Genomic DNA, 27673 nt, shown 5'->3' with positions numbered 1-27673 from the left:
AATGTTGTGTTCACTGATGCAACACGTGTGCCTAGCTGGGCAATGCGCTCAGGGAAGTTTCCCCTTAGCCCCTTGCCCTGGCCCGCCAAACCATAGGCATGTATCCATGTGGACTACGCAGGTCCTTTCATGAGAAAAAATTTTTTTGGTTGCAGTAGACGCATACTTCAAATGGATCAAGTGTGACATTCTCAATTCAAGCACATCCTCCGCCAAGGTAGAAAGTCAACGTGCAATGTTCTCTGCCCATGGTCGTCCGGACGCCTTGGTCAGCGACAATGGCCCGTGCTTTACAAGCATTGAATTCCAGGACTTCATGGCAGGAAATGGTATCAACCATGTCAGAACGGCACCATTCAAGCCGGCCTCAAATGGTCAGGTGGAACGAGCAGAGCAGATAATCAAACAGGGGATGCTCAGAATCCAAGGGGTTCACTACAAAACCGCTTATCACGCCTCCTGTTGGCCAATAGATCCCGACCCCACTCGCTCAAAGGGGTTCCACACGCAGAGCTGCCAATGAAAAGGACACTCAAAACCAGGTTATCCATTACACACCCCACCATGAAAGAAATTGTTGAGAGCAGGCGCCAGTCACAATGTGACTACCATGACGGGAATGCGAGGGCGCGATGTATTGATGTCAATGACTCTGTCTTTGTCCTCAACTACGCTGCAGGGCTTAAACAACTATCAGGCACTTTGATTGCCAAAGAGGGTAATAGGATTCTGATAGTTAAACTTACCAATGGACAAATCTGCCGCAAACACGTGGATTAAACAAAAATAGGGTTCAACAACCCCATAGAAGAAGCAGAGGAAGAACACGATATCGAGTTCATTCCTCCACAGGTGATTGAATATCGGAATCAAGCGGAGGAGAGCCCAGTCACTGTGGGCAGTCCGGACAGGCCTGAGGCACCACAAGCAGCAGACACACAGGCCAACGCCCAATAACTGGAGCCCCAACTCAGGCGCTCTGCAATGGAGTGTAAACCACCAGAGAGACTTAACCAATGATCCCAATGAGACTTTGGGAGAGGTGATATCATATATTCAGCTGTCATTGTAACCCATGTATAAACTGACCTAAGTTGTACACCGTGAGAACATTGATCATAAGGGGGTGCACTTGTGGGAGACACTCCTAACCTGGACTTTCAGGTATAAAAGGGGAAGCTCCACCCATTATCATCACTTCAGTGCTGGCTAATAAATGTTACTGACCACAGAGTGACCTTCTCTCCAGTATGGGCCTCGTGTGCATTTATACTGTACAGTAAGGACATATTAGACAGAGTGTTCAAACTGCCCCAGTTATAATCGATATAAGAACTCCCTTTCTGGATTGTTATACTGCGGGGAGTGTCGGGTTAATAAAAGGACTGACACAACAGTAATTGAAAAATAAATTTGACAAGTACTTGCGGGAGTGAATGTGTGATTGAAATCTGAGTCTCAGCCACTAAACATGCTTTTAATTCGGCAGGCGGTGTAAATGAACAGGTCTGAGAGTGAAGCTGCTTATCTGAGAATTCAAAACTAAATCTACAGCTGGAACTTCAAAGGTTCTCACACAATTGTTCAGGAAATAATTAGTGAGTTAAGTTTAAAGGGAGATGCGTTTGTGCAGCTCTTTCAGAGAGGTTGTGGGTGGCTCTTAAAAGAGCCGTTGTGATTGGGTTTGATCTCTCAGGACAGCGTGCAGTTTGACTTGGAGCTGATGAACTTGCGCACCGCTTTTGTCCCTTCCGACACGGCGTGATTGGCCAGTTCCCCGGGCAGCAGCAGGCGCACGGCGGTCTGGATCTCCTAGGAGCTGATGGTGCGGCGCTTGTTGTAATGGGCCAGTCAGGAAGCCTCACCAGCGATAGGCTCCAAAATATCGTTCACAACCGAATTCATGATGCCCATGGCCTTGGAGGATATGCCAGTGTCGGGGTGAACCTGCTTCATTACTTTGTAGATGTAAATGGGGTAACTCTCGTTCCTCGACTTTCTGCGCTTCTTCCCGCTCTTCGGTGGTGCTTTAGTGACCGTTTTCTTGGTGCCTTTCTTGGCAGTAACTAATAAGAACATAAGAACATAAGAATTAGGAACAAGAGTAGGCCATCTAGCCCCTCGAGCCTGCTCCGCCATTCAACACGATCATGGCTGATCTGGCCATGGATTCAGCTCCACTTACCCGCCCGCTCCCCGTAACCCTTAATTTCCTTATTGGTTAAAAATCTATCTAACTGTGACTTGAATCCATTCAATCAGCTAGCCTCAACTGCTTCCTTGGGCAGAGAATTACACAGATTCACAACCCTTTGGGAGAAGAAACACGTTCTCAACTCGATTTTAAATTGGCTCCCCCGTATTTTGAGGCTGTGCCCCCTAGTGCTAGTCTACCCGACCAGTGGAAACAACCTCTCTGCCTCTATCTTGTCCATCCCTTTCCTTATTTTAAATGTTTCTATAAGATCACCCCTCATCCATCGAACACCAACGAGTAAAATTGTTTCCCCAGGTGCTGGGAGCGTGCTCAGCCCCGCGATATTGGTCAGGGCTGTCGCATGGCGCATGCACGATCCTTTGTGCAGGGACAAAGGGTGGGCGGGGCTTCAGGATGTCTGTCAGTTTGATTGGTCACATGTTTATGTCCAGCTCAGTGGCCCCTGAAAGGGAGCCTTGTTGTTCTGATAGTTGTCTGGTGAACCTGGACAAGCACGCCTCACCCTATTGTGTCAGACCAGCCCAAGCTAACCCTATTGGGCCAGCCCAGGCTCACCCTAATGGGCCAAAACAGTCTCATCTCCTTGGGTCAGCCCGGGCTCACACTATTGGACCAGACCGTGCTCACCCTATTGGTGTACACGGGCGCATCCTATTGGGCAAGCCCGGGTCACCCTATTGGGCCAGCACAAAATGCCCAGTGATCAGCAGAGAAAATCAGCAGCTCATTTATTTTATTCTCACTTTGCGTACTTACCCAACCATGTAAACTGGAAATGATAAATACCATCTGCCTTTGAATGTGGAAGGAGAAACATTTTTCAGTTTTGTCTGTGGAAAATTATTTCAAACATCAGTGAGACACACATAATCTTTCCGCCTGAGAATATTCCAGCGCACTGACTGTGGAAAGAGCTTCAACCAGTTACACAGCCTGAAAAGCATCGCACCATTCACAGCGGGGAGAAACTACATGTGTTCTGTGTGTGGTCGAAACTTCAACTGATCGTCCAACCTGGAGAGATACAAGGACACCTGCTCCATGGAGAAATCATGGAAATGTGGAGACTGTAGTGAGGGATTCAGTTTCCCGTCTGATCTAGAAATCCATCATCGCAGTCACACTGGGGAGAGACCATTCACCTGCTCTGTGTATGGCCAAAGTTTCACTCAGTGATCTGGTCTGCTGAAACTCCAGCGAGTTCGCAGTGGGGAAGTGTGGGAAGGGATTTACACAGTCATTTGTATTGCGAGTTCGCAAGTCACTGCAGGGGTTGGGTTCTCCTGTCATTACTGCTGTTAATCACATCCTAACTGAATCGTGTTCATTCTATGAGTTGGCATTTGTTTCTGCTGATGTTAATCACCCCTAAAACTGGGCTGGAGTTGACTATTTTGATATTTCAAATAACACAGTGTGTCGATACTTGATGTCTCCATGATAAGAGGAAACAAATTGATGTCCTGTTATTGACTGCTTCATTTTGTGCCTTTACTCCTTTCTAACTTTAGATTGTTTCAGTTCTCAGACCTTTGGTTACTCTCAGGTCAAGTCCCAGTTCCCCATACCGTCCAGAGTGCATTGATGTCTAGGGTAGGGATAGCTAACACGCCCTGGATCACTAAACACAAAATCCAGTCTGTTAATCTCTTACCGATACTGGAATTTTCGTGTGTCCACAGCATCTCTCTCACCTTCATTGTGTGAGTAGGGTATCACCCTGCAAAGCTGGTTTCAATTGAAATTTGAATCCACTCAGGAAATGTATTTTTTAAAATATCTGCAAGTAAACTGAACACATCAACTAATTGGCAAAGGTTTACAGTCAACAAGATGAACAAGTAAAAACATCACGGCACAATAACACAGCTCGATATTCACAGGAGAAAGTCTATTATCGACGTCCTCGAATGTCAGTTGGTGAGATGAGAGACCGAATCACTTTCCACACTCAGCTGGTAAATGGCCTCTCCCTGATGTGTTTCCACCGAACGCACATCTGCATCCATTCCCACAGTCCCCACATTTACAGTGTTTAGTCAGCTGGGTACACGAGCCTCAGAGGTTGACGAATGGTTGAAGTTCTATTCACACACAGAACATGTGTCCTGTTTCTCACCGCTGTGATTGGTGTTTTTCCAAAGGCTGATGATAAGGTGATCCTGAAAATCTGGTGAATCTCTCAAATCTTGATGTGATGTTTGGTTTGAGTTACCAAGCTGCAGATCCTCCCATTCTAATACCCTGCAAATGTAGGTTACAAAAGTTGTTACTTTAAGTACAGGATATAAATTCAGAATAGACAAATCTAGATTTTATAGGACATTCTGTCGCCTCTGTCCCTCCAAGATGCAATAGCCTTATTTTAGAGAGTCTCCCTCCATCCTTACGGTCTAAAATCAACTGCGAGTTACTTTCTCCAGGAAGTGCTAAATCTGGCTGGGTGCAATTCCACAGAAATTTGTTAAGCTCTGGTGCTTCACCATCAGTCGACTCAGAGAGTGTCAGCAGGATTTCCACCGTGGTAGGCATCAAAGCCGAATCCAATCCTACCTCCAAATGACATCCACAAACCTCCAAATTGATGTCACTGGATCAGTATCAAGAGCAAGGGTAGTGGCTAATTTTTACTCATACTTAGCCCAGTGGTACTGAGGACAATTATAACCCCTGAACTGCTGCCTTGGCTGAGATCAACTAACAGCCCAGACCAAGGACCGAATGGGGAACTTCCCAGTCAGTATTGCAGATTGTTCGAAAATGGGGGGTTGATGGAGGGTTGGAAAGAATATTTTGAAACACATTTTACTCCACCTTTCAACAAAACCTTCGTCACACTGCACAATTCTGAAATTTTTCCCAATTTAACAAGCAAGTCAAATGGATTATAAAAACAATTTTCCATTTTAGAAAGGCTCAAGTCACTCGAATAGACAGCATTACAATGACAGGACAATACAGAAGGGAGCGAATGTTAATCGGAGATCTGTTCGTGAAGTCCGACAACACTCTGAGATAAACTGGACTGCAGCCTCTCTGTTTCTTCTACACAACCCGCTTTCCCACTAATCTGGAGCAGGTCATCGGCATAAGCCGAGAGGACGATCTCCACGTCCGGCCCTTGCAGAGCCAGTCCCGTCAACCTCGTCCGCAGGAGGCGCAGGAAAGGCTCCACGCAGACGGCATATAACTGGCCGGATATGGTGCATCCCTGGCGCACACCTTTCCCAAAGCGAAGGGGCGCCGTCACAGACCCGTTAACCTTAATCAGAAACTTTGCGGCGGCGTACAATAGTCGGATCCGGGCGACGAAATGCGTCCCGAACCCGAAAGCGCGCAGAGTTCCGAGCAGATAGTCGTGATCCACCCTGTCGACCGCCTTCTCTTTGTCGAGGGATAGGAAGGCGACCGACAGACCAGCCTCCTGGGAATAATGGATGAGGTCCCGGACCCGATGGATGTTATCGTGGATTGTCCGGCCCGGGACCGTGTAGGACTGGTCGGGGTGGATCATGTGGTCCAGCACGGTGCCAAGGCGAGCATACATAGCCCTGGCGAAGATATTGTAGTCCGTGCTGAGGAGGGAGACCGGGCGCCAGTTCTTAAGGAGGAGGAGATCGCCCTTCTCAGGCAGCAGGACGATGACTGCCCTGCGCCAAGAGAGGGGCATCTCCCCGGTCGCCAGACTTTCCCCCAGGACCCGCGCGTAGTCGCCCCCCAGGATGTCCCAGAACGCCCTGTGGATCTCCACGGTCAGCCCGTCCAGCCCCGGGGCTTTTCCCCTCGAGAGCCGGACGAGGGCGCCAGTCAGCTCTGCCAGGCTTTGCGGAGCTTCCAGATTTTCGGCGCCCTCCGGGCTGACCTTCGGCAGGTCCTCCCACAAATCTCTACGCGCTTCCTCGCTGGATTGCTCCGGAGAGAACAGGGCCCCGTAATATTCACGGGCCCTCTTGCTGACGCCCTCAGGATCCGAGACGAGAGAGCCGTCGTCGGCCAGCAGCGTCAAGAGCTGCTTACGGACACCCTGTCTTTTATCCAGCGAGTAGAAGAAGAGGGAGCCGCGGTCCAGATCCCGCAGGAACTGGAGCCGCAACCTCACGAACGCGCCTCGGGACCCGACGAGCTGCAGGTCCTTCAGCGCGGCCTTCTTCGCTTCATACATCATCCGCAGGCCCGGTTCCCCGACGACTTGACAGAGACGGGACTCCAGGTCATGCACCTCTTTTTCTAGGCGCCCGACCTTGGCCGCCTGCCTCTTGGTCGACCCACTCGCGTACTCTTGACAGAAGACACGGACGTGAGCCTTGCCCACGTCCCACCGTAGCCTCAAGGAGGGGAATCCCCCCTGCTTCCTTCTCCAGTCGGCCCAGAAACGACGGAACGAGTCCTGGAACCGCAAGTCCTCCAGCAGCCGGTTGCTAAAATGTCAGTACGCTGACCCCGTCCTCGCGCGGAGCGAAGCGAGCTCCGCCCACACCAGGTGGTGGTCCGAACACGGCACCGGCCGCATGGAGGCCGCCGGCACACAGGAAACGTACGCCCGAGACACGTAAAGACGGTCGACTCTGGACCATCCTACTCCAGGCCTCACCCAAGTAAAGGCGCTGGAGTCGGGATGGAGATTTCGCCAGACGTCCACCAAGTCGAAGGACCCGACCAGGTCCCTCAACTTCTCCATTGCCGTCATGCTCTGCGGGGCACCGGAGCGGTCCCTCGCCTCGAGGGTGCAGTTAAAATCCCCCCCGAGGACAATGCAGTCGCCGACGTCGACGGAGCCAAGAAGAGCGGACACCTCTTCGAAGAAGCGCTTTTGCTGCGGGCCGGGCTGAGGGGCGTACACGTTCACGAGATGGAGCGGCACGTCCCCCAGGCAAACCGTTACGTGCAACAAGCGGCCTGGCACGGGCTCCTCGACCCCCAAGATCTCCGGCTGAAAATGCAGGGCCAGCAAGATGACCACCCCACTAGAAGTGGCGGTGAGGTGGCTCATGCGGACCTCTCCTTGCCATTCCATGAGTCACGTGGCTTCGTCTCCCGGAACGGTGTGGATTTCTTGCAAGAAGCACGCCGCATATTTCCCCTCCCACAGGAACGAAAAATTGTTAAATCTACGGCGTGCCTCTCTGCCGCCGTTGATGTTGAGGCTGGCTATGGTTATCTTCATGACTAGAGCATAGTGCAACATCTACCTACCCTATTGTGGGGGGGGAGTGGAGTCGTTTGTTGACCTCTACTCCTTCAGCAGCCCAGCGAGGAACGTTTTGAGCCGGCGCAGGTCATGGCCTTGCGCCTTTGATAAGGGCCCGCCCGCGGCCATGGTTTTAGCGGTGGCGCAGACGGAAGCGATGAGCAGCCCCTGCTCGGACCATCTTTCCCGGGCCAGATGGGTTCGATTGCGGCGACCCTGGCTCTGGACCAAAACGTCCCGGAGATCCTCTACGGGAATGAGGGGGGACTCAGCGGCGGGCACGAGGAGATCCACCGCCTCACTGGCGATGGACTCGAGATCTTCACCCGCGTCCTCCACCGAGTCCCCGTCCTCCTCTGGGAGGTCGCCGCGAGCAGCCGGCCCGTCGACGGCACGAGGTACGGCAAACGGCCCGGCCGCTCCATCTGGCACTGGCTCTGCCCCGATCCCACCCCCAGGATCGTCGGCAGAGGAGTCCCCACTGGGCTCTTTTAAAATTGGTGCTGGGTCGGGAAGCGACAGCGGAAGGGGATCCTCCTCCGCCCCAGGAACCGGGGAACACGGAACGACCTGGTCAACGTAATGTTCCAGGACCACCAAGTCCCCCAGCTCCAAAGTATGGGGCGAGGGTTGTTGTTCTTCCCTCTCCCCGCCGCCAATCCCCGGCCCACCGTGTACAGAATCATTAAAATTCAAAATTTCCATTTCTTCCGGGCCGAGCGACACCCGGGGGAAGTTGGTTAATAGCTGGGCGGGCTCAGGTTCGGCCTTTTCGACCCCGCCCGCCTCAGTCCCCGGGACGCTCCGCCCGGCGGCAATGCATTCCTCCGCTGGTCCCACGCCCCGCACGACAGGCAGATCTTTCACGCCATCCCCGGGAGGCAGTGGCAGGGCAGCCTCGACTGTCTCACCCTCCCCGGGGACAGACTCCACTCGCCTACAGCGCAGCTTGGGTGCGCTGGTAGGGAACGCGGGACACGTGGCGGGCACCGACTCCTCCACGGAGGGACGTTGTTCCCCCTTCGCATCATTGGAGCGGTGCCTCCTTTTGTTCCTGGGATGGAGCGGATGCAGGGAGACCCCCATGTCTGCCGAGGTCTCCCGCTCCACTCCCCACTTTTCCTTATCATGCCCGCGCCCGAATCCCTCTGCGGTATTGATCGAGGGCTCGGGCACGGGCTCAGGGCACCCCGCGCTCGCCGGTGACGGGGTTGTGCTGAGCGCGATAAACAGATTGTCTGGCGCACCGAGGGGACGCGCCTCCAGATGTTTCGCCTTCTTACGCGCCTTCCTTCCGATCGGACGCTCTCCCTCCCCCCCGCCTGATGCCGTGAAAACAAAGGCCCCCGACGATGCCTGCGCACCCACAGCTCCCGGCACGCGGACGCTACTAGGAAGAGGGTGGCGGCGGTGCCAGCCTTGGCCGCCTTCGGTGGTTTGGCGGCTTTGGAGGCGGGGCAGTTCCTGCGAACGTGCTGCACCTCCCTGCAGGCATGGCAACACACGCTGTCCGACGTCCAGAAGACGCGGTAGGCAGTCCCCTCGTGCACCACATTAAAATATCCCTCCGTCGTCTCCTTCTGCGCCAGCCGGACAAAGAGCTGGCGTTGGAAGGAGAACACGTGGCGCAGGTATGTTCTCCCTGAGGCCGAGCGGAATGGGTTTGATCCCCGATCTTACCCTCCCCAGTTGGTGTAGGTGAGGGAGGAGGATCTCAGCGGGAACAAAGGGCGGGACATTTGAAATGATGACCCTCTGCGAGGTGGCCTCGAGAGGATCCACCGCCAGGAACGTCCCGCCCACCGTGAGCCCCTTTTCGAGGCCCAGGGACACCGCCCGCTCCGACCCCAGGAAGAACACGGCCTTCCCAGACATCTTGGAGGCTGCGACAATGGCCGAGGGGCCGACTACCCCAGTCATCGCCCGCACGAACTCCTCAATGCTCATTGTGCGGTGAGTGTAGCTCTTGACCCCGTGTTTTTTTCTAATTAGTCTGAAAGGTGGCAGGGCAGCAGGAGGCGCAGAAGACGCCGTGGATGTGGACGTTGCCTGCGCATATGTCCGAGCTGGCCCTGCCACCGGCGTAGATGGGGTCGCCATCACGGGGTCCCTTTAAAGGCCATACCCATCCCAATGTCATAGGCCTTAATGGTCTTAAGTGGCCTCGTTTAAGTATTTGACAGCGGGAGCTCTGAAAGAGGCACTCCTCTACCCTAATTGGCAATTGGGGAGGGGCCTTGCTCCCTCTGCTCAGTTGTCTTAATTGTTTTTTTTTAATTTTCACTTGGGAGGAAGGGCTCTCAGAGAGAGAGGGCAGAGACAGAGAGAGAGAGATAGAGAGAGGGGTTGGGAAGGATGGAAGCTGCGAGGGCAGGTCTCCCGTCACAGCGGTGGGTGGGTGTTTCTTGGGGTGCACTCCCCAGATGGCAAAAAACACATTCTTTGTAGAGTGGTCTTTGGATGGGGGGAGAAGATGTCTTCACCTGTGGTAGCTGGAGCCACCCAGGCACACACTCCAAACGGTGTTTAATGAGGTAATTAGTACTTCTTCAGCCAGGTAGCTCCAGCTATCCCAGGCTAGGCAATGAGGCAGGGGTGCTTCAGTGGTGTGTGGGGTCTAGCTGTAAGAAAGACCCCCACTCACACTTCCACACACACACACCCCCCGCGATGTTCCGGCCCTCAAGTTATCTTCTTTGCTCCCCCCACCGATACAACAAAGTCTATTGGGGAATGCACCAAAACACACCGACCTGTCGAAGATGTGGAAATGGCTCTCCCTCCTTCCACACTGGATGGTGTTTCCTCAGGTTGTTTTTTTTTTCCCCTCTCTCCAACTCTCTGTAGTTATATTAAATAATAAATGATCAGCTCTCCACCTCTCCCTCTGGACGTTGAATGGGTAGTAAGCCAGCCCCTTCCTCCTCTTCCTGGGCTGGTCACAGGGCTCTCAAAGGACTTCCAAACAGGAGCAAAAGCAGGTAGCTCCTTCCCTCACTGCTCCAGGCTCCAACTGAATAGGCCACGCCTCCAAAGCTCTACCATTGGTCCTTGTGCATGAAACTCATAAGGTTAGTTTGCAGGTGCAGCAGGTAATCAGGAAGGCGAATGGAATGTTGGCCTTCATTGCGAGAGGTATGGAGTACAAAAGCAGGGAGGTCCTTCTGCAACTGTAGAGGGTATTGTTGAGGCAGCACCTGGGGTACTGCGTGGAGTTTTGATCACCTTACTTAAGGAAGGATACACTAGCTTTGGAGGGGGTACAGAGACGATTCACTAGGCTGATTCCGGAGATGCGGTTACCTTATGATGATAGATTGAGTAGACTGGGTCTTTACTCGTTGGAGTTCAGAAGGATGAGGGGTGATCTTATAGAAACATTTAAAATAATGAAATGGATAGACAAGATAGAGGCAAAGAGGTTGTTTTGAATGTTCGGGGAGACTAGAACTAGGGGGCACTGCCTCAAAATACGGGGGAGCCAATTTAAAACCGAGTTGTGAAGGTATTTTTTTCCCAGAGGGTTGTGAATCTGTGAAATTCTCTGCCCAGGGAAGCAGGTGAGGCTTGCGCATATAATATATTCAATTTAAATGTAGATAGATTTTTAACCAATAAGGGAATTGAAGGTTATGGGTAGAAGGCGGGTAAGTGGAGCTGAGTCCACGGCCAAATCAGCCATGATATTGTTGAGTGGCGGAGCAGGCTCGAGGGACAAGATGGCCTGCTCCTGTTCCTAATTCATTTGTCAGTCATGCAATCTCCTGCTTTTTGTGTGCAAACAGAAATAATGTGCAAGCAAGTCCACGGCACAGCTTGCTCTGCCCGTGCAACCAGATGGACAATGATGAGAACGTGCCATTAGATTCTTAAAGCAAACAGCCTTCCTTTACTTCAGCTGAGTGACTGGAATAGATGGTTGATTTTTCGGCAGAATCACATCAAAGAATATAAGATTTCACGCAACAAACTAATTGACCAAGGCAAGACTCAAACCTGCAATCTTCTGATAATGGCATGGTTTCAATCGAAGTCAGACGTCTTATTCATTTGGCCACGCGGTCTTTGCCATCAACGAAAAATTTGTTGTTTATTACTTTGGGAGCAAATTCGGTGCCACTGTTATATCTAGGAGTGGGCTTCGGAAAAGATGAGCATATTTCGAGTTAATTAACAAATGCGCTGCGATCTGGGTGCGCACCCGGCGCAGGCTGCCCCAATGTAACTTGGAACACAACAGTTTAACAATTCGCTCATTGCAGCTTAAATCATACTCCTTCTCAAACTCTGCAGAATGATCCGGGATTACGATAAATTCCGTTTTCAAGGGACAGTTATGAACCGGAACTGACAACCATCCCGTTTAAACAGACACAGAATGATCCGCGACTGCAAGCAAATCCCTTTTACACAGATGCAGAATGACCCTTGACTGAAAGCAGTTCCCTTTCAAAAGAATAAAGTGAGATTTCTATCATTCCTGAAGACAATTGATCGGTGCGTGAGTGAGCGTGGGGGTCAGGACCACGCGGGGCTGGGATGGTGATTGAAGCCACATGTGATAGACAGGCAGGAAGGAGGGAGGGACGTAAAAGCAACTCAGACAAAAAGCCAATTTAACAATATATATATATATTTAACATTTTAAGAAAATAAATATATTTAAATTTTATTTTAAAATAAATGAATTTGATTTGTTTTAAATAAATAAATAATTAATTTATTTTCTTGGTATTTTTTGGTTGAACGAAAGCTGTGTGACTGGAAGAATTCCGTTGGAAATGACGGGGTGCAGTCAGTAAATACCAAAACACTGTAAGCCCATGGGGGAAGACAAGCCTCGAGGGAAGATGTGGGCTAAAAGGCGATCTTTTAAAGTCGCGTGTGTGTTTCTGCTCGATCTGACAGCAGCTGCTTGTGCTGTGAAAGAGGTCAAATGTAATAGAGCCCAGTGCAGGCAGAGCAGAAAAAGCTCATTTATTGTGAAAGTTAAAAAGTTCAGATTGAATTCATTTATACTTAAAGATATATCTATTTATACATGTATACACAACGTCAGTCAGTGAGTCACGACTTGTCTTGTCTTGATTTGATTTGATTTGAATTTCAAAATACGGGTGGAGGTTATCATCATGTCACACAGCCCACACGCAAGCCCTGGCTAAAACTCTATATTTCAATTGTGTATTTTCCCATCTTTCAGATGTGGAATAGCAAAATCTCACAGCAGATTCTTCTACCGTCACAGCCCCCACGATGGAGTGTTCAATCAAATCAGTATGGCTTCAAGTTGCATTTAATGCATTTTCTCACATGACATGAAATGCACAGTAAGATCGCACAGCACGTTTGCACGCACTCTCTCGTTTACACAAACACACAAACAAATTAAAATTCCTTCACTCTCCAAAGGCATTCTGTAAAATTTAAAATTTGAAATCCGGGATATACAGCACATCCCTTTTAAACCGGCACAGAATGATCCGGGACTGATAGCACACCATTTTAAACAGACAGAGAATGATCCCAGACGGACAGCACATCCCCTTTAAAGGGATACGGATACAGAATGAATAAAAAGATAATTGTGTAAAACTCAGCAGGTCGTGCAGAATCTTGAGATGAAGAACCAGGAATCACGTTCTGTCGGATAATCATTCCGATATTTTAGGAAAATTTAAAGATTACAGATTTTTTCAACAAAAATAGCGCCTGGAAAAAATACGCAGCGAGAAAGGTCAAAAGAAACGTCCGTGATACAGTGTAGCGCAGGAGTGATTAAACAATAAATGGCACAATGGGGAACGGCAAAGTGGGTGGTAATCGGGCAATAAAGTAACAAAGGATGGACCAGAGGAGGTGTTAGTGGGAACAGCAGAACCATTACCAGACAATGGGAACGGTGCTTATGATCCGATACGTTGAACCTCATGTTGAGGCCAGAAGACATAACATCCTGAAATATAGGCTTCAACGCCTTTTAATCAGACCAGGCAGCTTGGCCAGTCCGGATTGATTTCCTGCCCGATTTGAATTCGGCAGCCAAGGGACTAATTCAAAAGCCAGCTTATCACATCTTTTCAGCTCTAGAGAAACAGGACGCACTCATATTCAGGGCAGATTTGGAGATTGACGCTGAATGTATGCTTATCCCAGTTGAGGTGAGGTTATGCGTACAGACAGGAAGACATAGTGATCAAGTATGGGCCGGAACCAAACACGGGTTTAGGGTATCCAATGAGACACAGAGCCGAGTCCCTCTGAGATACTTTAACTTTACTCAGTTGGGTGAGTTTCACTTTGCTCTGGGATCTGGACGCTGTGGGATCATCGGCACAAAATCACATGTTTTAACATGAAATATTTCTGTTTTCTCACATGTCGACCGGCTGTGAGGAGCGGAACTTTGACTAACAACTGGCGGGGCTGGTCCAGGATTTGGACCCTGCACCTCTCGCATTTCAAATGTGATAATCGCTAAGCGAGAATCGTACCCTAGACCAACGAGCCGCTGAGAGTGAAGAGCGTAGCTCTCAGATTCTGACAGTAGTGAGAAATGATATTCGGCGCATCGTGCGTGTGCTGTCCCTCCAGACCTATCTGATTAGCCCCCTCTCCATAGTCCTACAAATGTCATCCCTTTGACGAATATAGTATAAATTTGAGACATGATATTAGCAAAGTGCAGCATTCTTGTTAGCGAAAGGGGAATTTGGCGATGAGGTTAAATGTGATTGACAAAAACCAGGGGGTCAAATTTGTAACACAATAACGACGAGGATGGGATTATGAACCCATGCGTGCAGAACACAACGGATTTGCAGTCGATCGCCTTAACCTCTCGGCAACCTCGCCTTTTACTTACCGAAGCGTCAGCCATTCAATTTCCCGCTTTTTGTATGCAAACAGAAATAAAGTGCAGGAAAATCCACTTCAAATCTTGCTCTGCCCGTGAAACCAGATGGACAATGATGAAAAGGTGCGATTAGATTCTTAAAGCAAACAGCCTTCCTTTACTTCTGGTGAGTGACTGTCCGAGATGGTTAGTTTTTCGGCAGAATCCCAGCAAAGAATATCAAATTTCACAGAGCAGTCAAATTGACCGCAGCAGAACTCAAACTTGCAATCTTCTGATAACTTCACGATTAAACCACGCGGTCTCTGCCATTTGCGTCAAATGTGTTGGTGTGTGCATTGGGAGCAAATTCGGACCAACTGCTATATTAAGGAGTTGATTTCGAAAAAGATGAGCATATTTCGAGTAACTGAACAGATGCACTGTGATCTGGGTGCGCACCGGCGCAGGCAACCCCAATTGGAACACAACAGTTTAACAATTCGGTCATTGCAGCTGAAATCACACTCCTTCTAAACTATACAACATGATCCGGGATTATGAGAAAATCTGTCATAAAGGGACAGATTATTAACCGGAACGGACAACCATCCCGTTTAAACAGACACAGAATGATCCGCGACTGCAAGCACGTCGCTTTTACCCAGATGCAGACTGACCTTTGACTGATAGCAGTTCCCTTTCAAAAGAATAAAGTGAGATTTCTATCATTCCTGAAGACAATTGATCGGTGCGTGAGTGAGCGTGGGGGTCAGGACCACGCGGGGCTGGGATGGTGATTGAAGCCACATGTGATAGACAGGCAGGAAGGAGGGAGGGACGTAAAAGCAACTCAGACAAAAAGCCAATTTACCAATATATATATATTTAACATTTTAAGAAAATAAATATATTTAAATTTTATTTTAAAATAAATGAATTTGATTTGTTTTAAATAAATAAATAATTAATTTATTTTCTTGGTATTTTTTGGTTGAACGAAAGCTGTGTGACTGGAAGAATTCCGTTGGAAATGACGGGGTGCAGTCAGTAAATACCAAAACACTGTAAGCCCATGGGGGAAGACAAGCCTCGAGGGAAAATGTGGGCTACAAAGGCGATCTTTTAAAGTCGTGTGTGTGTTTCTGCTGGATCTGACAGCAGCTGCTTGTGCTGTGAAAGAGGTCAAATGTAATAGAGCCCAGTGCAGGCAGAACAGAAAAAGCTCATTTATTGTGAAAGTTAAAAAGTTCAGATTGAATTCATGTATACTTAAAGATATATCTATTTATACATGTATACACAACGTCAGCCAGTGAATCACGCCTTGTCTTGTCTTGATTTGATTTGATTTGAATTTCAAAATACGGGTAGAGGATATCATCATGTCACACAGCCCACACGCAAGCCCTGGCTAAAACCGCTATATTTCAATTGTGTATTTTCCCATCTTTCAGATGTGGAATAGCAAAATCCCACAGCAGATTCTTCTACCGTCACAGCGTCCACGAAGGAGTGTTCAATCAAATCAGTATGGCTTCAAGTTGCATTTAATGCATTTTCTCACATGACATGAAATGCACAGTAAGATCGCACAGCACGTTTGCACGCACTCTCTCGTTTACACAAACACACAAACACATTAAAATTCCTGCACTCTCCAAAGGCATTCTGTAAAATTTGAAATTTGAAATCCGGGATGTACAGCACATCCCTTTTAAACCGGCACAGAATGATCCGGGACTGATAGCACACCATTTTAAACAGACAGAGAATGATCCCAGACGGACAGCACATCCCCTTAAAAGGGATACGGATACAGAATGAATAAAAACAGATAATTGTGTAAAACTCAGCAGGTCGTGCAGAATCTGTATAGATGAAGAACCAGGATTCACGTTCTGTCGGATAATCATTCCGTTATTTTAGGAAAATTTAAAGATTACAGATTTTTTCAACAAAAATAGCGCCTGGAAAAAATACGCAGCGAGAAAGGTCAAAAGAAACGTCCGTGATACAGTGTAGCGCAGGAGTGATTAAACAATAAATGGCACAATGGGGAACGGCAAAGTGTGTGGTAATCGGGCAATAAAGTAACAAAGGATGGACCAGAGGAGGTGTTAGTGGGAACAGCAGAACCATTACCAGACAATGGGAACGGTGCTTTTGATCCGATACGTTGAACCTCATGTTGAGGCCAGAAGACGATAACATCCTGAAATATAGGCTTCAACGCCTTTTAATCAGACCAGGCAGCTTGGCCAGTCCGGATTGATTTCCTGCCCGATTTGAATTCGGCAGCCAAGGGACTAATTCAAAACCCAGCTTATCACATCTTTTCAGCTCTAGAGAAACAGGACGCACTCATATTCAGGGCAGATTTGGAGATTGACGCTGAATGTATGCTTATCCCAGTTGAGGTGAGGTAATGCGTACAGACAGGAAGACATAGTGATCAAGTATGGGCCGGAACCAAACACGGGTTTAGGGTATCCAATGAGACACAGAGCCGAGTCCCTCTGAGATACTTTAACTTTACTCAGTTGGGTGAGTTTCACTTTGCTCTGGGATCTGGACGCTGTGGGATCATTGGCACAAAATCACATGTTTTAACATGAAATATTTCTGTTTTCTCACATGTCGACCGGCTGTGAGGAGCGCAACTTTGACTAACAACTGGCGGGGCTGGTCCAGGATTTGGACCCTGCACCTCTCGCATTTCAAATGTAATCATCGCTAAGCGAGAATCGTACCCTAGACCAACGAGCCGCTGAGAGTGAAGAGCGTAGCTCTCAGATTCTGACGGTAGTGAGAAATGATATTCGGCGGATCGTGCGTGTGCTGTCCCTCCAGACCTATCTAATTAGCCCCCTCTCCATAGTCCTACAAATGTCATCCCTTTGACGAATATAGTATAAATTTGAGACATGATATTAGCAAAGTGCAGCATTCTTGTTAGCGAAAGGGGAATTTGGCGATGAGGTTAAATGTGATTGACAAAAACCAGGGGGTCAAATTTGTAACACAATAACGACGAGGATGGGATTATGAACCCATGCGTGCAGAACACAACGGATTGCAGTCGATCGCCTTAACCTCTCGGCAACCTCGTCTTTTACTTACCGAAGCGTCAGCCATTCAATTTCCCGCTTTTTGTATGCAAACAGAAATAAAGTGCAGGAAAATCCACTTCAAATCTTGCTCTGCCCGTGAAACCAGATGGACAATGATGAAAAGGTGCGATTAGATTCTTAAAGCAAACAGCCTTCCTTTACTTCTGGTGAGTGACTGTCCGAGATGGTTAGTTTTTCGGCAGAATCCCAGCAAAGAATATAAATTTCACAGAGCAGTCAAATTGACCGCAGCAGGACTCAAACCTGCAATCTTCTGATAACTTCACGATTAAGCCACGCGGTCTCTGCCATTTGCGTCAAATGTGTTGTTGTGTACATTGGGAGCAAATTCGGGCCAACTGCTATATTAAGGAGTGGATTTCGAAAAAGATGAGCATATTTCGAGTAACTGAACAGATGCACTGTGATCTGGGTGCGCACCGGCGCAGGCAACCCCATTTGGAACACAACAGTTTAACAATTCGGTCATTGCAGCTGAAATCACACTCTTTCTAAACTATACAACATGATCCGGGATTATCATAAAATCTGTCTCAAAGGGACAGATTATGAACCGGAACGGACAAGCATCCCGTTTAAACAGACACAGAATGATCCGCGACTGCAAGCACGTCCCTTTTACCCAGATGCAGACTGACCCTTGACTGACAGCAGTTCCCTTTTAAAAGAATAAAGTGAGATTTCTATCATCGCTGAAGGCAATTGTGCAGTGCGTGAGTGGGCGTGGGGCTCCGGAGCACGCGGGGCTGGGATGGTGATTAAAGCCACAGGTGACAGAAAGGCAGGAAGGAGGGAGGGACGTAATACTAATCCAGACAAAAAGCCAATTTAATAAAATGTATATACATAATTTAAAAAAAAATGAATATTTCTGAATTTTATTCATCAAAAATTGAATTTGATTTGATTTAAATAAATATATAATTAATTAATAATTTATTTATTTTTTGATTGAACGAAGGCTGTGTGTCTGGATGGCTAGCATTGTAAATAAGGGTGTGCACGCAGTAAATACCAACAGACACAGGCAGCCCATGGTGGAAGACAAGCTACGAGGGAAGATGTGGGATGCAATGGTGATCTTTTAAAGTGACTTGTGTCTGTCTGCTGTTTTTCAGGTGTGCAATGTCAGGATCCGACAGCAGCTGCTTTTGCTGTGAAAGTGGACAAAAGCAATAGATTCCAGTGCAGGCAGATCAGAAAAAACACATTTATTTTGAAATTTAAAAGCGGGGATGTATACATTGTATATAGGTATACACTCACACACACACACACACACACATATATATAAACAAAGTCAGACAGTGAGTCCTGTCTTGTCTTGTCCTGTTGTGATTTGAATTTGAAAATAAGGTGGTTAAGGTCATCATGTTTCAAAGCCACACGCGAGCCCTGGTTGAAATCCGTATTTTTCTAACTTGGGATTTTTGAAATTTTTCAGATGTGGAATGGCAAGATCCCACAGCAGATTGTTCTTCTGTTAGATATTCCTCGAAGGTGTATTCAATCAAATCGGCATGGCTTCAATTCCACGTAATATTTTTTTTCACACATGATATTAATTTATTAATTGTCCAGCAAGATCGCACAACACGGTTGCACTCTCTCCCTCTCTTACACAAACTCAGCAACGAACTTAAATTCCTATACACTGCAAAGGCAGTTTTTGAAATTTGAAATTTGAAATCTGGCACAGACAGTACATCACTTTTCAACAGACACAGACATTTCCGGGACTGAATGCAAATCCCTCTGATACATATATAGAAATATCTTGGACTGAGAGTTCTTTAATTTTAAACAGGCCCAGAATGACCCGGGACTGAGAGTAAATTCCTTTGGAAACAGACACAGATTGATACTGGACTGACAGCAAATCGGTTTAGACCGGCATAGAATGATCCGGGACCTCTCGCATTTCCACTGTGAAAATCCCAAAGAGAGAACCATGCACCTCGACCAACGAGCCGCCGACAGTAAAGTGCGTGACCCATTCTATATTAAAACGGCATAATCTGACGGTATTGAAGAAAGCTATTCGGCCCACCGTGGCTGTGCTGAGTCTCTGAGTGAGCAATCAAATTAGTCCCCCTCTCCATAGTCCTGCAAATAAGAACATAAAAACATAGATTTTCCCTTTGATGTATATATTGGGCCTGAAGTCACTGTGCTACGCTTCCCCCAGGCGATCGGCTGAAAACAGGAATAAGGTTCCACACCTACCTTTTGCTCCTGTGCCCTCCAGCAGTCCGCTTCTGAGGCCTTCTCGTCCCGCCCTTCGCAGCTTATTCAGGTCTTGGAGCTTCGGAGGGAGAAGCTGGATTCACCTGGCTCTGGACAGCCAATGAAGGTACAGTATTATCATTCATAATAATAGCATCTCCGGAAGTACGGGTTCTCAATATTACGAATGAGAACGCTTCATCACCCAAACACACATAAAAATTAAAAAAACAACATTTCGCGTATTAATTTAAATTAATGTTTATACATGTGTTCGAAAACAATATATTTTTCGGATTTTTAAAAAAGTTTGTTATTTATAGTTTAAAATAAACCTACCATAGTGGACAGCGTTTTTCACATAAATATGTTATTACATTTCATTTGTATATATTTTTAAATTTTTTATATGTTTTAAAACTCTTACACTTATAAAAGCACTCGATGCACCTGCTTTTCCCAGGCGCAAGAAATTTAAGGACATTCGTTGGGCAACAGATGGGCAAATAGTGCATACTCCCCCATGCGAATGTCCTTCTCCTGAAGAAGCGTTGGATCAGTCAAGCAAGAATTTGACATTGGAAAAGATGCTTTTCAGTGCATGCATCCCGTATGCCAAAGAAAGGCTATTGTGGGTCATTGCCGGTTGTGTACCTATTCCGTACAGACCCAGTGAGGCCGGAATTACAGGACCTATATTAATTTGAGACATGACATAACCAAAGTGCAGCATCCTTGACAGTAAAATGTAAATTTCGCCATGAGGTTTAATGTGATTTACAAAACAACAAGAGGATTCCTACGTTTAACACAATAAGGACGAGTATGGGATTCGGACCCACGCATGCAGATCACAATGATTTAGCAGTTATTCGCTTTAAACTCTGCACCACCTCCTCTCCCGTTTGCAGCAACGTTCGGCATTCAATTTCCTGCTTTTTGTATCCAAACAGAAATATTCTGCAAGAATGTCCACTTCACCACTTGTCCTGCCTATGCAACCAGATCGACAATGTTTAAAATGTGCCATCAGCTTCTTAAAGCAATCGGCTTTCCATTACGTCAGGTGAGTGGCTGAAAACACGAGGAATTAAGTGCACCAGGTATAAAAGAAGGAAGAGCTGCCAGAGTTAGGATATTCACAAAAAGAAGGAATTGGAATAGGGCAGCATAAACAGGGAAATTAGGAGCTCTGGAAACAGAGCAATAAGGAGCTCCTGAAACAGAATGATAAAGAGATCCAAAAACAGTGGGAAAAGGAGCTCCTGAAACAGGTGGATAAGGAGCTCCTGAAAGAGATGAATTAGGAGCTCCTGCAACAGAGGGATAAGGAGCTCCTGAAACAGTGGGATAAGGAGCTCCAGAAACAGAGGGATAAGGAGCTAGTGCAACAGAGGAATTAGGAGCTCCTGAAACAGAGGGATGAGGAACTCCTGAAACACAGGGATAAGGAGTTCCAGAAACAGGGCGGTAAGGAACTCCTGCAACAGATGGATAAGGAGCTCCGGAAACAGAAATATAATAAGCTCCAGAAACAGAGGGATAAGGAGCTCCTGAAACAGAGGAAGTAGGAGCTCCTTCAACAGTGGGTAAGGAGCTCCTGAAACAGAGTGATAAGGAGCTCCTGAAACAGAGGAATTAGGAGCTCCAGAAACAGAGGTGTAAGGAACTCCAGAAACAGAGGAATAGGGAGCACCTGAAAAAGAGTGATATGGAGCTCCAGAAGCAGAGGTCTAAGGCGCTCCAGAACAGAGGGATAGAGAGCTCCTGAAAGAGAGGGATAAGGAGCTCCAGAAATAGAGGGACAAGGAGGGCCTGAAACAGGGGAATTTGAAGCTTCGGAAACAGAGGGATAAGGAGCTCCACAAACAGAGCGATAAGGAGCTCCTGAAAATCGGGAATTAAGAGCCCCGGCTACAGGGATTTTCAGAATTTCACAAAGAGGGGCATTTGGTGTACAAAAGACAGGTGAATGATGACCACCAAAAACAGGGCGATTAAGAGAGATTTCAGTTCTTGCACCCCCAAGTATCATTGTCAGGTACAGTTTCTAAATATAATGTACTCTGATCCATCTTTCTTCGGTTCAATGTGGAAGAATTTTCACTTCGCCACAGGGACGTATATCTACACAGTTATTTTCGCAAACTCTTAATAAACGACTCTTTGCAACTTTATGTTCCACGACACTATTTGCAGTGCCAGTTACATTGTTATTCACTAAAATTGGATGAGAGAGCGGGACTGGAAAGAGTCTCCCCGTTTGTTTTTCTTTCTCTGTCTTCTCACGTCTGTCTTTCTTTCTGTCTCCCCATCTATTTCCAACACTCTCTCGCTCAACCTATCACTCCACCGTCTTTCTCGCCACTTCTGTAAGCCCCGTCTGTCTTTCTCTGTGCTCCTCCCGCCTGTCTCTCCGTCTGACTCCCACTGTCTTTTTCTTTCCTCTGCTGTTATCTCTATTTCCATCTCCCCGTCTGTGCCCATAAGTCTCTGCCCCTCCATCCCTCTCCCGTCTGTCTCTCGAGTCTGTCCCTTGCAGTTCTCCGTCCGTCTGGCCCGCAGTCTGTCCACCTATTTCTCTCACTGTCTGTCTCTGTCGTTACCTCCCTGTCTCCCACCTGTTTAACTTCCTCGTTTGCACCCTCTCTGTCTCCCCATTCTGGCTCTCCCTCTCCCTAACTTCCATGCTTTCCTGTGTCTGCCTGATCCCTCCGCTCTATTTCTGTCTTCCCCGTTTCCCTCTGCTCTATCTCTCTCCCCTTCTCATCCTCCCGTCTGTCTACCACCATCAGTCTCACCCACTCTGTCTCCTTCTTTTACATTTCCAGTTGGACTATTTCCACCATACGGTCTGTCGCTCTCTCTCGATCACCTCCTGTGTGTGTCGCTCTCTCTGTCCCTCCCTTTCGAACTATTTCCTATCTATCGCCCGTTTTTCTCTCACTCTCTCTGTTGCCCCATCTGACTCACCAGTTTGCCTGGTCCCGTCTAGCACCGTCTCTGCCTTTGGCTTTGTAACATATCATCTTTGTACCGCAGCCTGCCGCAATCCGTCATTCTTCCAGTCAATCTATATCCCAACACACCCAATGTGTTGCTCTCTCTCTGTCTCTCGCTCCCCCATCTCTTTTTCTTTGTCTATCAGGTCGTTTTCTCCCTGTCTCTCCTGGTCTCATTTCTGCCAATTTCTCTCCCACGTCTGTCCCATTCTAACCCGCCTCACGTGTACTCACTTCTTCATCAAACCCATCTGTCCTGTCTATCCACAGCGGTCTCCCCATCTCGCACTCTCTCTGTCACCCCCAAATGTTTATCTCTCTTTGCTCCGCCGATCTGTCTGTCTGTCTCTCTCTGTGCCTCCGCCTTCTCGTTCTCTCCCTCTTTCTCCCCACGTCTGTCTCCCTATATTTCTCACTCTGTTTGACCCATCCATTACCCCACCGTCTGCCTCTATCTATATATCTCTCTCTTTCCCTGTCTCCAACGTTTTTTTTAATTAATTCAGAAATTTGGGCGTCGCTAGTAAGGCCTTCCTTCCTTTGTTGCCCTTCTGAAACTGCCCTGGATAGAGTGGTGGTGAGCCGACTATTTGTAACCGCTGCAGTCCGTGTGGTGAAGGTACTCCCACAATGCTGACATTGTAGCAGCGGTTTGATTCAACTGAGTGTCTCGCTGGGCCATTGTAGAGGGCATTAAAGTATCAACCACATTGCTATGCATTTGGAGTCACGTATACCCTAGACCAGTAAAGGACGGCATATTTCATCTTCTTACGGACATTAGTGAGCCAGATGGATTGTTACCACGATCCAGTAGTATCATGGTCATTTTTGATAATAGCTTTTTAAATCCAGATTGATGTAATTAACTGAACCTAAATTCCTCAGCTGTGGTGGCAGGATTTGAACTTACATCTCGGGATCTTTCGTCCAGACCACTGGATTAGTTCAGTAACATTCCCACTCTGCTACCGTACGGTTTCTCTCGTTCTCTCTCTCGGTGTATTCCCGGTCTGTCTCCTCCTCCCTTTTCCCCCACCTGCCTCTCTGTGTCTTGCCTCTGTCTTTTTCCACCGCCTGTCTCCATCCCTCTATCTCACTCCCCACGCTCCTACCCGTATCTGTCTGTCGCTCTGATCCCCCGTATGTCTCTCTCATTCTGCCTCCTCGTATGTCTTTCTGGTCCTGTCTCTCCTGTATGCATCTCTCTCTTTCTCTGTCTCCTCATCTGTCTGCCGTTGCTGTCTGCCCCATCTGTATCTCTCGCCATCTCGCTCTGTTTGCCCCGATTGTTTCAACCAATTCTTTATTTTTCTGTCCCTGACATGTCTATCTCACCCCCTCTCTCTCTCACTCACTGCGTCATCCTGCCGTCTGTCTCTCTCGATCTCTATCTCAGCCCAATCTGCTATCTTTCTGGCTAACACACTTCTGCCTCCCCTGTCTGCCAATTACTGCCGCTTCCACCATTGACCCCCGTCTGCCACTCTCTGTCGCTCTCTGTCTGCGTTCTGTCAGATTTTCCTGTCTGCCTCCCCTGTTTGTCATGCACTGCCCCCTTCCATTATTCTCCCACATCTGACCACACCCTTCTGCCTTCCACGTCTATCTCTCTCTTTGTGTCCCACCATATGTCCCACCCCACACCAACCCCCCCCCCCCGCAGTTTGTCTCTATCCGTCCCTCACCCTGTCGGTCTATCTTGCCGCCCCGTCCCCTCAGTATTGTCGCTCTCTCTCTTTCAAAATCTGTCTGTCTCGCTTTCTGTCTCTTCGGACTGTCTCCTCTCCATCACAACCCTTTGTCTGTCTCTCTCTTTCTGTGACATGCACATAACTGTCTCCCCCTGCCTGTCCATCTCTCTGTCACCTTTACCAGGCGTAAGATTTTGAAGGAGATCTTCTCGTCAAGAGGTGGGAAAATAGCGCAAATCTCCGATCGCAAAGACCCTTCTCTCGGGGATCCGTTGGATCTGTCAAAAGCCATTTTGACTGTTCCAGTGCTGATTTTCGGCGCATGCACATCGCGCTCTGATTAGCGCACTTGAAGGGCCTCGACGGTTGCGTGCTGATAAGTTGTCAATGACGATTGCAATAATTATTAATCTTTCACAGAGAGTTATGTAATTAATTTAATAAGCTTCATTTTAATTTAATAAATCCCTGAACGGGCATCGAACCTATGCCGACGAGAATAGAGCGCTGCTTCCTAACCACTAGGTGGCGGTCACCGGGGTGAGTAAACGTTGAGGCTGAGAACGCATGAGCCAGTCAGACGGCCTCTGTGAGAATCTTCAAAGGGAGAATGTTCAAAGTAAACTAGTCGCAACAGCATTGAACTGCAATTATTAAAAAAACAGCCAAAGCCTGTGTTTTGCCCTGGCACACATGCCGGACATTAAACCGCGCAACTAAACCGTTTTGAAGATTGAATGTTCCTTGAAACTGGCTCGTTTTGTTAACTGTAAAACATATGATTTATCTTAAAGACTTGGATATTTTATTGCAGTCCTCTGCTGTTGCGACTTTACAAGAACAACAACATCAATTTAGCTCCCAGATTGATGTGTGGTATCCGGATTATTTTCAATACCCGCAAACTGGCGCACTGGGATTGTATCGGGCAGTATCTGGATTGCATTGTTGACGCTTCACGTCAATGACATTTAATCACAAACTCATCGTCATAAATCTTTCCAGAGATGCTGGCTGAGTATATCTAACATTTTCTGATGTCATTTCAGATTTACAGGCTTCGCAGTACTTTGCTTTTGAAACTAAAAAGTTATGTAATTTGACGTCATTGGGGATTCGAAAGTCAGGGCGTTTATTCAACGGCAAACGTGAGACATGTGTGGTGTGCATCCTCCCTGCTGACAGGTACAGAACATCACTGAGTGGTGAGGAACATTTTGAGAGGTGAAGGGGAGCAGCATAAGCCGTGATCTATGTGCTAAACAATGACATAAGGAGATAAAGGGATGAATTCCTTCAGTCAGAGTTTCAGGTGTAATTAAGGAAATTAATGAGCAGGACCACAAAGGCATTCCATGGATTATTACCAATTCCCTGCGATATTGAGTTTAGAATAAACGGTGCACGAGGTTGGGCTACAGAAACCTGGGACATTGGGACCAGATCTGGCGCAGGACAGACCTGTTTTCGCAGGTCGGGTTGGACATCAACAGAGCTTGGACCAAAGTACTCGCGGGAAGATTACCTAGTGGGTCGGGTGAGGGGTTGAACCAATTTGGCAGTGGATTTGTGTATCAGGATGAAACAGCTGTCGATGTTGTAATTTTGCACTGTATACCCAAGTCCAGATGATTATTATATAGCAAATATCGCAGTGAACGTGGCATGAGACAGGGCATTGCAGCCCATCCGTGGGAAACGATATACCACGGCCCGAAGAAACCTTCCCTTACACCGAGCACAAGCACAGGCAAAACAGGCACAGCAGAATTTCCTGATGACCGCAGAGAGCAAAATGTTCTTTGATCAGCGATAGTTCTAAATATATTTTAATGTCTCTGTGTTAAGTTGCAATTTGTTCTGTGGGATATAAATATATTTTGTATATTTGTGTTTGTGTTTAAGTATTTGAATGCAACAACTTTATTTATAATTGAATTGTGCAGCACCTGTGTGTGTTATATATGTATATTCTGTGTCTATCTTTGTATCTATGTTATTTGTAAACACCTCGCAAATAAACGCAAAGACAATTGCAGCACAGAGATACTTAGAGATAAATTCAGAAAGAAAACAGAGATAAAAACAAATACATTTATAATAACGCAGAGATGAACACAAATAATTTGATAATCAAGGTTCCACACAATTGTATTTACATGTCACAGACAGATACACAAATATATTTTAAATTTCCCGCACGGACATCCAATTTTATTAGAAATAACAAAACATTACATACAAAAATATAACACATCGATGGCGAAAATCTATGGAGTCTCAATAACTGAAGGCTCCTTGCAGAGAGCCGGCACAGGCACGATGTGATGAATAGCATACTTCTGTGCTGAATGATTCGATGATTCTTTGTTTTCTTGGTTGCAAGGCACTGAAACCACAAGACGTGCAGCTCTAGTGGCGCAATCGGTTAGCGCGCTGTACTTATATGACAGTATCAAACACGAGAAATGCCGAGGTTGTGAGTTCGAGACTCACCTCGTGCAGCCGATGCTTTGCATGTGACGTTTGTACTTTTCAGAGTCTGAGGCCGTTTGGTATTTATCCATCTCGCTTGTCTCTTCTCCATGTTCTCTGGTGCTGTCTGTGTCTCTTGCTGCGGTCATCTCAGTGTCAATCTGTGGGTTATTTCTGAATGAATACCCGTGCCTGTTCCCAGATGAAATACATTAGGGGATCAAACAATTCCTCGTATGACACGAGGGAATTAATGAGCCAACATTTATAACAACATATAGTTGATTGTAAATCTTGAGTGATAAAGGTTCAATTGTATAAAAAACCAAACTATGATCAGAACGTGTTTCCAATAAGCTGCCTTTTAATGTATTCTCGCAACCATTGTAGCTCAAGGAGTTTCATAATTAATCAACATAGAAATCCAGCAATGAAACGGTAGAGAGGGTTCTAAGACTGTCGAATGCCGCCGCCCAGAGCAACATTTAAAACCAGGTTTAAAAACTGGCAGCATGGAGGAGGAAGGGAAGAGAGGAAAGAGAGCCACAGAAAAGCGACGGGAGTTTCCGAAGCTTAGGGAGCTTTTCTCTGACCACAGCATAGTTGCGCATGGCACGGATATTTTTGCTATTAAATATGAATAAAATGCAACGTTTGCAGGTCTTTCTATTTCTTACCTGCTGCACTCATAGGAAAATAGAAACAGGAGGTGGATATTCAGCCATTCAATCATGCTCCGCCTTTTAACTAACTATGTCAGAACTCCATTTGCCTGCGATGATTACAAGGAACATTAAGACGGATTGCAAAAGTTTCTATCGATATGTAAAGAGAAAAAGGTTAGTAAAGACAAACGGAGGTCACCTACAGTCAGAATCAGGGGAAGTCATAACGGGGAACA

The 27673-nt window shown here is 47.2% G+C and overlaps 1 pseudogene; it reads right to left on the bottom strand.

The window, feature by feature from the left end:
- Window positions 1–1692: 1692 nt before the first annotated feature.
- Window positions 1693–27673, bottom strand: part of LOC139257947 (histone H2B 1.2-like) — a 33250-nt pseudogene continuing 7269 nt past the window's right edge.

This window comes from Pristiophorus japonicus, unplaced genomic scaffold, assembly GCF_044704955.1.
Source record: "Pristiophorus japonicus isolate sPriJap1 unplaced genomic scaffold, sPriJap1.hap1 HAP1_SCAFFOLD_94, whole genome shotgun sequence".
In the NCBI taxonomy this organism is placed as follows: Eukaryota; Metazoa; Chordata; class Chondrichthyes; family Pristiophoridae; genus Pristiophorus; species Pristiophorus japonicus.
This window is presented reverse-complemented; position numbering and strand designations above follow the sequence as displayed.